General features: G+C 46.7%; 1 long non-coding RNA gene across 1 annotated transcript; it reads right to left on the reverse strand.

Moving 5' to 3' along the window:
- Positions 1-5,809: 5,809 nt before the first annotated feature.
- LOC143650246 (uncharacterized) lies at positions 5,810-12,208 on the reverse strand. Its single transcript, XR_013159457.1, has 2 exons — positions 12,103-12,208; positions 5,810-7,121 (listed from the first exon to the last, which is right to left on the reverse strand). It is a non-coding gene; the product is annotated as an uncharacterized LOC143650246 (long non-coding RNA).
- Between the last annotated feature and the right edge of the window lie 515 nt (positions 12,209-12,723).

Genomic DNA, 12,723 nt, shown 5'->3' on the forward strand with positions numbered 1-12,723 from the left:
CAACATTGTTCATTGGTTGAAATTGTTAATAGGAAAACTGCGTATCATATGAACAACATCATTTTCTTCTACTAGTCATTGGTATGCCACAAATCTTTGGGGTTATTGCAATCGTGTGTCTCCAGCATCCACTGTAATCTATTTTTAGGACTCAGGGTAGCCATGGCAGCTTCGAATGCTTTGGAGCTACTTTCAGGTTGCCTCCTAGGGAAAAAGCTGAAGGGCACCAGGATTCCTAAATAAAATAGGTTCATTCCCTGCGGCATTGCTTTGTCATCAATCATAGCCAAGTGCACGTGGACAGCTCTCTGTTGTTGACTTCTATCCTTTGCTGATGAACAGAACCACCTTAAAAAGGGAAGTTATCCTCTGAGACTCAATACTCAGTTGATGCCTTTCCAAGCTTCCCCAAGTATTTTAGAAGGATCCATTTACTTAAAAACAATTGAGTTGCCAAAAACATAATTTTAATCTGTTCACCGAAGCAGTTCACTCTTTCTGCTGAGTAAGAGAAATGCTAATCTGAGTAATCAACATTATGATGCTTGAAATGTACATAACTGAAAATAATGCATTTGCATGTTTCAAAAAAGAAAAAAGGCAGATTTATTTTCCCCAAATTCAGACTTGCCATCTTCTTTTCAGTAGTTTGCTAGCTGTTTCTTTCAGTGTTGGTTACTTTATAGTCAGAGCTGAGAATTGTCTGTGCATTCTGTTATATAGGTAGAATTCTATCCGAACAGGGCACCTATTACCAGGAGAAATAAGTCTAGACCTTAAGGACCCCAAGAAGCTGGAAGAGGTTAAGATTCACCTTTTGCTAAACTTGAGAGCAAATTGAAAAATTTAGAGGGACATGGCTTTTTGCTGTTGTTGTTTGTGTTTCACCCCAGGGTTTCTATTTAATTCTTAGGGTGATCAAGTGCTGGTTTGTCCAGTATTGGTCCCAGCTTTACTGTTAAAACTTTACAATGTTTAGGGAACCCCTCAGTCCTGGGCCTTGGGTTGGCTGGTCACCCTGAAATACCTGTGTTCATTGACGCCACTTACACCAGGGGCATTTCCTGAGGGCTTAGGGGTCTGCAGGGCTCAGCCAACTGAAGTCAGCGCCCTGGTGGAGGCTGCAGGATGATCTCGCTAGGCAGAAAGGAGTCTGTTATGCTGACGCGTCCCCTGTCTCTCTCTGGTGATTCTGATGCTTCTAGGTTGAAGAAGAGTATATGACCTAGCGAGGACCGATCCTGAACCTTGGCCCATGTGCCCACTCATTGGATCACCAGTGCGTGCTCCAGATCTGTCAGCAATCATGATCTCATCCTTTTGGCACCAGGGTCCGGTTTTCAGTTTATTTAAATTTATAGATGCTTTGCTTGTCAGGAAGTAATTCTGAGTGAGGAATGCTCTGGGAAAAATCAGCTGAGATGATTAGGAACTCCTCTCCCTATGGCCTGAATAGAGCTGTTTAATTAATTTTGTTAGCATTAGTGCTGAGGCAAAGTTCATGTGCTATAAAATTAACCATTTTAAGGCACACCACTCAGAGACGTTCAGTGCGTTCATAATATTGTGCAAACACCACCTGTATCAACTTCCCAAACATTTTCATCACCCCACACAAGCCCTGCACCCAGGAAGAAGTTACTGCCCAGTTCCCTCTCCTCTTAGTCCGTGGAAACCAGTAATCTGCTTTCTGTCCTTACGGATTTGTTTATTCTGGATTTTTCACATAAATAGAATCATATAATATATGACCTTTCAAGTCTGGCTTCCTTCACTCAGTATTGTGCTTTTGAGGTTCATCTAAGATGTAGTAAACATTAATTCTTCATTTCTTTTTATGGCTGAATAATTTCCATTGTATGGATGCATTCTATTTTGTTTATCCACTCATCCACTGATGGATATTTGGGTGGTTTCCATCTATTGGCTATTACGAATTTTGCTGTTACGACACTTGTGTACAGGTTTTTGTTTGAACACCTGCTTTCAGTTCTTTTGGGTATATACTTAGGATCTAATTTTGTAAAAAAAAATGTGGTTGGAGTTTGTTTCCAAGAAATCTCTCTCTGCATCCTTACTATACAAAATCTTTTTCTCAAGCAAAGAAAGTCAAACAAAGGGGAAAACAACAATTAGGCAGCAAGTTCCGAAAATTCTTCCTTTACAATAGCGTGTCCATTCATTGCCTACCACTTCAACTGAGCCCAATCTTTGTACGTCTGGACAACACAGCACATAAATCCAGTGTCTCTCATTCCCATTCCAACATAAATCCTTTATAATTTATCCTATATAGTCTTTCCACATTTAGCTTCTTAAATGGTGATTTTGATCATCTTCTATTCCTGATCAAAATGTTCTCTGCTTCTTTCCCTAATAAAGTTCAAACTCCTTAGTGGAACTAAATGGCTTCTGAAAGAGTGGAGAACACCAGTGATGAGTTAAAGTTCTTTGGTTCCAAGTCAACTTAAGGAGGAAGTTAGCTTGAACAATAAAGGGAACAGGTCCATTTCCTGGGTCATTCACAGGAAGGACGAGAGAGGACCAGCACTGCAGTAGCCAGCGTCCAGGGGCTGTAGAAGTCCCTCCCATTCAGCCAGCTGTCCACTTCTCTGGGCTTCATTCCACAGAGGCTTTATCCATAAGGGTCCTATGGTCACGTTCTCCAAGTTTAGCAAGCTCAGTGGAAAAGAAAAGAATTTCAACCTTCATGTTCACAAGTGCAGCCTAGGCAAAGACTCCAGCTTCAACTGGGCCATGGACCCACCTCTTGTCAGTCAGTGGGATGGAGACTCGAGGCTGGTCAGATCTTGATCACACACCCATTCCTATGGCTGTCCTTGTGCTGAGTGACAGTGCCACTGGACAGACAGGCTGGAAGAGGGGCGGCCCCCAAAGGGGGAAATGCTGGGCAGTCAAAAGCAGCATGTATCCAATACCACCACCTAGATTAGAAAGTGGGGTGATGGCTTAAGAGCTGTTCACCTATGGAGGTTCTCTAAAGGGAACATTTGAGTCTCAATTATACAGTTCATTTACCTGTATTATTAAAAAGCAAGAGAGAGAATTGCGGGAAGACGGTGGAGTAGGAAGCTCCAGGAATCAATCCCTCCAATGGAATAGCTAATGAACTGGCAGAAACAGTTTGAAGCAATTATTTTGAAACTCTGGAGTCTACTAGAACACCGTGCAGTCTCCAGGGAAAAGCAGGAGGAAGAGGATGGTAAATTCCAGTAAATTTCGCCTTCCATACAGTGGCTATGGTCCCCAATCCCCAGCCTCAGGGCAGATAGCAATGGGGTACAGAACTTGTGCACCTGGGGCAGCTTGCTAGTGCCAGGGTGGGATAGAAAGACCTAGATCCCCAAGGTCCAGGGCAGTGCCGTCAGATCAGTGAGCACTACTTTTGATCAGCTACATCAGAGCACTGGGGGTCAGCTCTGTGGCAGCTACTGTTCAACTTCCTTGGGAAAGAGCAGCAGAGAATTCTTAAAAACTGTATCTTTCCTCAAAACTATGGAAAACAGTTAAAGGTCTGAAATCAACGGGAAAGTGCTGAAGCAAGAAAACACGGCTTCAGAGAGTCATCGAAGAAGATCCTGTCATCCTCACTGCCCTCCCCAGCACAGCACAGATCCAGCTTGAGTTCCCCTAGTGGGTCTCTGTCTTGGGAAGACTGACCTAAGAGACTCCTCTCAGGGTTGACTCCCAGAGTTTGCCCTCCAGCTTGGGGCCGTTAAAGTGATATAAGAAATGGGCCAGTTAAAGTATAGAAGAAGCCATTAAATCAAAATGCCTGGGGCAAAAGCTTACCTACTTTAAGTCCTATAGCACAGCACTGTGGAGATGGGGAAGGTCTGTTTCCTAGGGAGTGGAGGGAGCATTCGATTTCCTGTACACAGGGGAACTACTTAGGGCACTAGTAAGCACAAGTCCAGGACAAGACAAAGACTCAGAAGAGATAAGGAAGACACTACAGTGCATTCACCTCAGGCTGATCTTGGTAGGTGGGCTGACCCCTTAAGCAGAGTGCCTGCAAAGCCAATGCAAAGCCAATTTTCAAAATTGTGTAAGGTGCTTTTTGCAGGTGCTTTTTGCAATGACTTTTGGTTTTGTTAGATTCTGGCTGTCAAGGAAATCTCTGCCATATTACTAGTGGGATACAAAGACAAGAAACAGACAGTTCAGGGATTAAATTCTAGAGTTAACACTTTAAAATATTAAAACATATAGTGTGCAGCAAAAGATTACAAGGCAAACAAAAAACAGGAAGTGGTGGCCCATCCAAAGACAGATAAAAATCCGGAAAATATTACTGAAGATAACCAGATTATGGACATAATGGACAAAGACTTGAAAACAATTATCCTCAGTATGATCAAGAGATGAAGGAAAGAATGGAGAAAGAACTAAAGGAAATTAGGAAAACAATGAATGAATGATATGAAAATCTCAATAAGGGAAGAGAATTTTTTTGAACGCCAAACAGAACTACTGGAGTTGAAGTGAACTGAAAAATTCCCCATAGCATTTCAACAGCAGATTGGAGCTGGCAGAGAACTGGAACACAAGAAAATTGAAATAAGCCAGGCTAAGGAGCAGAGACAGAAGCAAAAAATAGCCTAACAGACCTGTAGGACAGCATCAAGCATACCAATGTATATATTATGGGAGTCCCAGAATGAGGAGAGAGAGAGAGAGAAAGAGAGAGAGAGAAAGGGGCAGAAGGAATAGTCAAAGAAATAATGATAGAAAACTTCCAAAGTTAGCAAAAGTTGGGAATATGCACATCCAAGAATCCAAATGAACCCCCAAAAGGATAGACTTGAAGAGAGACATACCCAGATACAAAGCAGTCAAACTATCCAATGCGAGGACAATGAGAGAGCTCTGAAAGCTGCAAGAGAAAAGCAACGGGCCATGCACAACAAATGAGTCCCAATAAGATTAAGTTCTGATTTCTTAGCAGAAACCATGGTAGCAAGAAGGCAATGAGTAAAATACTTAAAGTGCCAAGAGAAAATAATTGCCAACCAAGATTTCATATCCACTAAAGCTATCTCTTAGAAATGAGGGAGAAATGAAGACATTCCCAGATAAGCATCTAGGGTGTTTGTCACCAGGACACTTTCTCTACAGGCAAAGCTAAGAGAAGTCTTCAAACTGAAAGACAGGACACTAGATGTAGATTGGAGTGAAAGAAATAAATAAAGGCCCTGGTAAAAGTAACTATGCGGGTAGTTATAAATGCCAGTGTTATTGTATTTTTTGGTATGTGACTCCTCTTTTAACTTCTTATAGTTTCCAAAATGCAAATGCATAAATAGTAATGGTAAATCTATGATTTGGGAAATAAAATGTATAAAGATAAAATTTGTAACAAGTTCAACAAAAAGGCAGGATGACAGAGGGGTATAGGTCCAGGATAGGTGCATGCTATTGAAGTCAAGTTGCTATCAATCATATGCAATTGTTATAGATTTAAGATGTCAATTTTAGTCTCTTGGTAAGCACAAAGAAAATACATGAAAAATACATGCAGAAAGAAATGAGAGGAAACTGAAAATGGCATAAAACAAAAAATCAAGTAAATATGAAAGTAAGTATTAATGGAATAATTGAGGAGCAAAAAAGGCATAAGATTTACAAAACCATGTAGAAAAACAGCAATAAAAGTTCTGCACTATCAGTAGTTGTCTGCGACTTCTAGCTCAGCTTCTGGTCCCCGGCCGGCGGAGGGAACAGGAGGGAGAGAGAGACAGACGCAGACAAATCCGCGCTGGTGAGAAACACAGATCCAAGACACGTAGCAGTTGTAAGCACAGACCTTTACTGGAGTTAAGCTTGCATTCTCTGTTACAGGTTCCGCGCGGGACTGAATATCCCGCGGGGGAGCGACCTCTATGCGGCCGTCAGGCACGGCTCCCTGTGGGTCGTCTCCGCCCACCCCGTCCGGGTAACCTCTTATATACTGTGCCCAAACCCAATAGGTTAGTGCCACGTATACAGAGGTGATTGGAAGATAGGGTTGGTGGGCGTGTGCGTCATTTGCAAAAGCAGGATGTGAGCGCCATCTTGGCTCACTCGATGGGCGGGGGGAACTCTAGAGCAGGCTGCAGCGTGTCCACTAGGCCAAACCCGGAAAGCGGCTCTCTACATCTCCCCCTTTTTGTTTTTATAAGAGGCATGGTCCGTAGACCGTATTCTTGTACCCAGTGTCTCTATTGATGATGGTGCTCCCGTGGGCCTGAGTGGCTCACAACATAGTTTGGTGCTTTGGGGAGTCTGGACTAGGCTCGCGTCATCACACGACGGAGCCTCTGGCACCGACCAGAATGCTCACCTCATATAGAGACCGGAGAGTCCGTGAACTGGATACCACGTGACTCCTCCCTGCAGTGCTTCGCCTCGCAACTGGGTCAAGCGGGGATTATGAGAGCGACAGCCAGGGCATAGGAAACGCTGCGGAGGCCTCGGTGCAATGGCTAGAGCCAAGCCCAGTCTGGCCAGGACTGCGGCCGCAGCTCCACCGTCGAGGCGGCTAGGCGCGCAAAATTAACAGCCTCTGGTGCCTAGCTAAACACGGGTAGTGGCCAGGGAGCCTGCAACAAACCTTGCTGACAAGAGCTTTGCCCCAGGTGATTCAGACGGGCTATCTATCGAGGAGGGACGCACACCCACATTTGACTGGGAAGACATAGCTAACATGGTAGAAACACGTAGTTGCTGCTGTGTCTGGAACAAGCGTTCTAACAAACATTTAACAGTGACTAAGCCCACTAATAGTCCCACTGCCACGAGAATCCAAGTAGTCAAATTGGGCCAAGAGAACCAAGAGGTGACTCGGTTCCACAGACTTTGTACAGTCTCGCCCAGTTTGGAAAGGTCGAAGGCAACGGGGGTTATTAAAACTGGTCCCCCTTCTAAACAATCGAAGGGTGACCGGCGCTTTCGTTGCTATCTCGTCAGTCGCCGCCGTCATCAGCAGAGTTGGAGGCCTGATCTGATGGTTCAGGTTGAAGGCTTGTTGGTTTTTTAGGCAACAGCTCCGTGGCCTCCTCGGGCGATGTCACGGTTCTCACCAGTCTTTCCGGAACCCACACTGGTTGACGTCCTGGCTCCTGGGGAAAAACACAAACAGAGCCTCTGGCCCAGCTGAGCACTGGGTCAGGGCCTTGCCATTGTCCTGACAGGACATCCTTCCAACGGACTAGACCTCTATGTGGAGGACTCGGAGTGGTGTGCTGTAGGGCAGGTGTCATTCCTTGTGCATTTTCATTTAAAAAATTATATGTAAATAAGGCTACAGACAGTTGAGCCTTCGGGGACAGGCCGTGGCCTATTCCCCCTTTCTGTTTTTTGAGCAAGTCTTTAAGAGACCTGTGTGCTCTTTCAATGATTCCTTGCCCTTGAGGGTTGTAAGGGATACCATGTTTTAATTGCACTTCCATATTTGCACAAAATCTTTGGAAGGCTTTGCTGGTGTAAGCAGGTCCGTTATCTGTTTTTAATATTTTCGGCTTACCCCAAGCTGCCCAAGCGGCAAGGCAGTGTGCAATTACTTGGTGGACTCTTTCTCCTGATTCGGCAGAGGCAAATAAAACTTGAGAACAAGTATCCACTGACACATGCAGGTATTTAACTTTACCATACTCTGAGTGATGGGTGACATCCATTTGCCAAATGTCTCCCGGGATGAGACCTTTAGGGTTAACTCCAACTGAAGGGACTACCCTCTGTTCTGCACAATTATTGCAGGCTCTGACTATATCTCTGGCAGCTGCACGCGGTATGTGAAACTGTCTGACTAAGGTGCTTGCATTGACATGAAATTTAGTATGAAACTCTTGGGCCTGTTGACACGGTGTCAGCGCAGGGAAGATATGTGGCTGTCGAGTGGCCACATCCACTACGTGATTTCCCTGTGCCATGGGGCCTGGCAGGCCTGTGTGCGCTCTAATGTGAGTTATGTAGAAAGGATGTTGTCTGGCACATATTGTCTCTTGAAGTTTGATAAAGAATGGTCTTACTGAGGAGGAATATTTTATAATGCCCACCGTCTCTAAAATATTTACAGAATTTACGACATAAATCGAATCAGATATAATATTTAGGGGATCGGTAATTTCTTTCAGGACTGTAATAATGACCTGTAATTCTACCCATTGAGGTCTCTGTGGTTGGAAGAACACAGTTTTAGGAGAACCTCCTTCTACGCAATATGCTCCTGAACCGGAGCTGGAACCGTCCGTGTACACGGTGAGGGCGTTCACTAGTGGCTTAGATGAAGTTACCTTAGGAAAGATTACTGGGTGACGGGTGACGAATTGTAAGAGGGGATCTTTTGGGTATTGGTTATCAATTTCTCCCGAAAAGGTACATCGGAGGATGGCCCACTGATCTATACATCCAGTAAGTATCTCAAGTTGCTGAGAAGAGTAAGGTACTCTGAGGTACTTAGGCTGTTGGCCAAAATGCTGTATGGCCTTCTTGATGGCCTCCAATGCCAACTCTGCAATTGCTGTAGGAAAATGCTCTAAACTTTTCTTAGGGGAAATTCCAGGGTGGACCCAGAGTAATGGTCCCTGTTGCCATAGCACTGCCGTGGGCTGTAGTTTTGTTGGCAGTAAGCAGGCTTCGAATGGCTTTTGGGGGTCTATTCTTTTTAAAGCAGCACTACTGAGCGCCTGTTCTACCTGACGTAGTGCTTGCCTCGCCTCTGGGGTGAGACACCGGGGCGAGTGTAGGTCTGAATCTCCTTTTAGCAAATCAAACAAAGGTGTTAATTTGGCATTGGTGATCTTTAAGTACGGACGAACCCAATTGATATCTCCCATAAGCTTTTGCAGATCATTAAGGGTATGTATGTCATCTACTCTGAGAGACACTTTTTGGGGGGAAACATGCTGAGGCATGATTTTTGCCCCCAGGAAGGTGGTAATTTCTGTCATCTGGATTTTTTCAGGGGCCACTTCCAGGTTGGCTTCTCTAAGACTAAGGACTAAATGTGATAAAGCTGTTTTAAGAAGATCTGTGTCTTTATGGGCTAAGAGAATGTCATCCATATAATGGATGATTTTCACTTGGGGGAACTGCTGCCGAGTGCTAGCTAGCTTTGTAGCAACATACAGCTGGCACATGGTAGGACTATTAGTCATGCCCTGGGGCAGGACCGTCCACTCGAAGCGTTGACAGGGCTCCTCTTGGTTAAGAGAGGGCACAGTAAAAGCAAATTTTGGAGTATCTTCAGGGTGAAGTGGGATGGAAAAGAAGCAATCCTTAAGATCTAGGATGATAATGGGCCAGTGTTCTGGCAAAGCTGAGAGGAGGGGTAACCCCATTTGAACAGGTCCTAAAGGCTCCATACAGTTATTGATGGTTCTTAAATCATGTAACAATCTCCATCTGCCTGATTTTTTCTTTATGACAAATACGGGTGTGTTCCAAGGCGATGTGGAGGGAATGATATGGCTCTCTTTTAGCTGTATAGACACTAGAGTATGCAATGCTGACAGCTTTTCTTTTGGTAAGGGCCACTGAGGCACCCACACTGGGGTACTGGTCTTCCACTTTAGTTTTATAGGTGTGGGTGGGAGTCTCCCCTCAGTGGCCCCTAGGAAAAACCCAGGCCTAGTCTATTAAAATTGGAAGCAGTCTGTACGGGCATGGTGTGTCCCTGCAATGAGGCTCCTAAGCCTTTGCCAGGGACATATCCCATTCCTTTTAAGAGATGCTTAGAGGCCAGAGAGCAGTTACTGGTCAATGTAACATCCATCTGGGCTAGAATGTCTCTTCCCCATAAGGACACAGGCAAGGGTAGTACATAAGGTTGAAAACTGCCTTGATGTCCTTCTTCATCTGCCCAGTGGAGGGCAGTGGCACTCAGCATGGGTGCTGAGACCTGGCCTATTCCTCTAATGGTGTCCTCCGCCTTGCACGTCGGCCAGGTGGAGGGCCAGTCTTGTTGTCTTATAATTGATCGATCGGCCCCGGTATCTAGCAGGCCCAGGAAGGATCTGCCTTGTACCTTAATAGTCAGCATGGGTCGAGACTCCAGAGACATATGGAGGCCCTCAAAAACTTCTCCAGAAGACCCAAATCCCTTATCTCTTCTCTGTCTGGGTCTACTCGGAAAGAATGTATGTAAGCTGGGTAAGAGCAAGAGCTGTGCCAGCTTATCACCTTTTGCAATGACCAGAGTACCTTGCTGAGATTGTACCATAACTTGGGCGTAACCTGTGAAATCTGAATCTACAACGCCTGGTATGACTGTTAGTCCTTTCAGGGCTGTGGATGCCCTCCCTATTATAAGCCCAACAGTCTTCGTTGGTAAGGGCCCTTTAAAGGAGGTCCCTATCAACTGGACACCCATGGAGGGGGTCAGTACAAGCCTGGAGGTGGCACAGAGGTCCAGTCCTGCTGATCCAGGGGATGCGCGAATTTGGACGGGTGTTGTGTCGCCGGATGGCATGCAGGGGGGTCCACCGAAAGGGTGGACCCCCTCTGCCCGTTTTTTGGGTCCTGTTCAGGACGGCCAGAAAGGTGCACACCCTGCGCATTGAAGGCTGACCTACAGTCTTCTGCGCGATGGGGTCCCTTGTGGCAACGGCCACATAGCCTGGTTGCCGCATATGGTCTACCAAACTGTTGAGTGGCAGGTGGTTGGCCTTTATTGGGACAGTTTCTCTTAATGTGTCCCAACTGGCCACAATGATAACATCCTCTTGGCTTTGTTCCTAGGTCTTTGGATTTCTTTGCAGCTACTTGTAAGGAGCTGGCTAGCATGGCAGCTAGACCTGCATTAGTTAACGGGCTACCAGCATCCCTGCAGAGCCGAACCCATTCTGTCAAGCTTTTCCCTCTGTTTTGTGCTAGGATAACTTTACATTCCTTGTTGCACTGCTCAAATATCATTTGTTTAACTACAGTCTCTGCCACTCCTGGATCTGAGAAAATTCTCTCAGCCGCAGTTTGCATTTTGGCTACAAAATCCACGAAGGGTTCTGTGGGGCCCTGATGTATGTTGCTGAGTGAGGCTTGAGCCTCTCCCTCACCTGTCAGCTTTTTCCAGGCTCCTACGAAACAGCGGAAAATCTGGGCGTAGACTTCTTGAGGGAACCCTGTTTGATTCTGGGAGTGGGCACCTTTCCCCAATAGCATATCTGCATTCCACCCGCCATGTCTCCCCGCTGCGTTTTTTGCGGCTTGTTCCTCAGCTAGCTCCTCAAACCATGCTTTCCAATCTATATACCGGCCCTGTGGTAAACAAGCATGGGCCAGCTGAAAAATATCTGCGGGTGTATGATTCAGGGCGGAGAGGTTTTCAATCATGTTCAGGGTATAAGGGGCATTGGGGCCATACTGATGGACAGCCTGCCTCAATTCCTTTAAAATTTTGTAATCATATGGCTCATACTGGTTATTACCTTGGGGATTGATAATAACCGGGTACATCTCTGAGACTGGTTCTGGCTTAAGCGGCTGGCAACCACCCATCATACCGAAAGGTCTAAAGGCTGAAAAGGGGTTCCATTTCCAGAAATGTCTCCCTCCATCACTTGGTGACGTAAGGTCTCGAGGGCTCGCGTACGCAGGCGGGGGGTACGGCTGTAACTGCCCCTCCCCCGACCAGCCTGTAAGGGGTTCCGGGTCTCGCAAAGGAGGGCCACTGTAATTACCTGATTCGGCCACCAGAGGGAGCCCGTGGTGAGGGTTTTTGGCGAGATCACCAAAACCATTCACCGGAGGCCACCGCGCCCCTGCAGCAGGCGCTGGCGGAGCGGAAGGCTGCGTGGGTGAGACAGGGGGCCTCCCCCAATCGATCAGCGGAGGCGCGTCTGCACCCTCGGTCTCATTACTATCTGACTCCGAGTCAGAGTCGTCCGAACTAATGTCTGACTCTGGCGGCTTGCAAGTGGGCGGCTCACTTTCACAGGAGCCGTCCGCTAAAAGGGTCTTTAAGGGAGCTAACAAAGGTGAACTTCCTGACTGCCCCATGCTTGCAGTCGGCACTGTCTTTAATCACTCGGAGAGCTCTTCCGAGTCACTGGGGCTACCTGAACGCCCACAGCCCTTAACTCTCACGTAATAAGAAGCACTCACCTTCCCACGGTGATCAGGCGTGGAAAGTCCGCCGCGAACTCAGGATGCGCGTCCTCACCAGCTCGGGGAAAGGCAGCAGAAGGGTTCCCCGTACGGGCCACCACTTGTCGGCAGCCGTCTCGTTCGGCTTCTGATCCCCCGGCCGGCGGGTGAGACAATGAGGAGAGACAGAGACAGACGCAGACAAATCCGCGCTGGTGAGAAACACAGATCCAAGACACGTAGCAGTTGTAAGCACAGACCTTTACTGGAGTTAAGCTTGCATTCTCTGTTACAGGTTCCGCGCGGGACTGAATATCCCGCGGGGGAGCGACCTCTATGCGGCCGTCAGGCACGGCTCCCTGTGGGTCGTCTCCGCCCACCCCGTCCGGGTAACCTCTTATATACTGTGCCCAAACCCAATAGGTTAGTGCCACGTATACAGAGGTGATTGGAAGATAGGGTTGGTGGGCGTGTGCGTCATTTGCAAAAGCAGGATGTGAGCGCCATCTTGGCTCACTCGATGGGCGGGGGGAACTCTAGAGCAGGCTGCAGCGTGTCCACTAGGCCAAACCCGGAAAGCGGCTCTCTACAAGTAGTGACTAATTATAAATGGATTAAACTTTCCAGTCAAAAGACAGA

This window comes from Tamandua tetradactyla, chromosome 11 (assembly GCF_023851605.1).
Source record: "Tamandua tetradactyla isolate mTamTet1 chromosome 11, mTamTet1.pri, whole genome shotgun sequence".
Taxonomy (NCBI): Eukaryota; Metazoa; Chordata; class Mammalia; order Pilosa; family Myrmecophagidae; genus Tamandua; species Tamandua tetradactyla.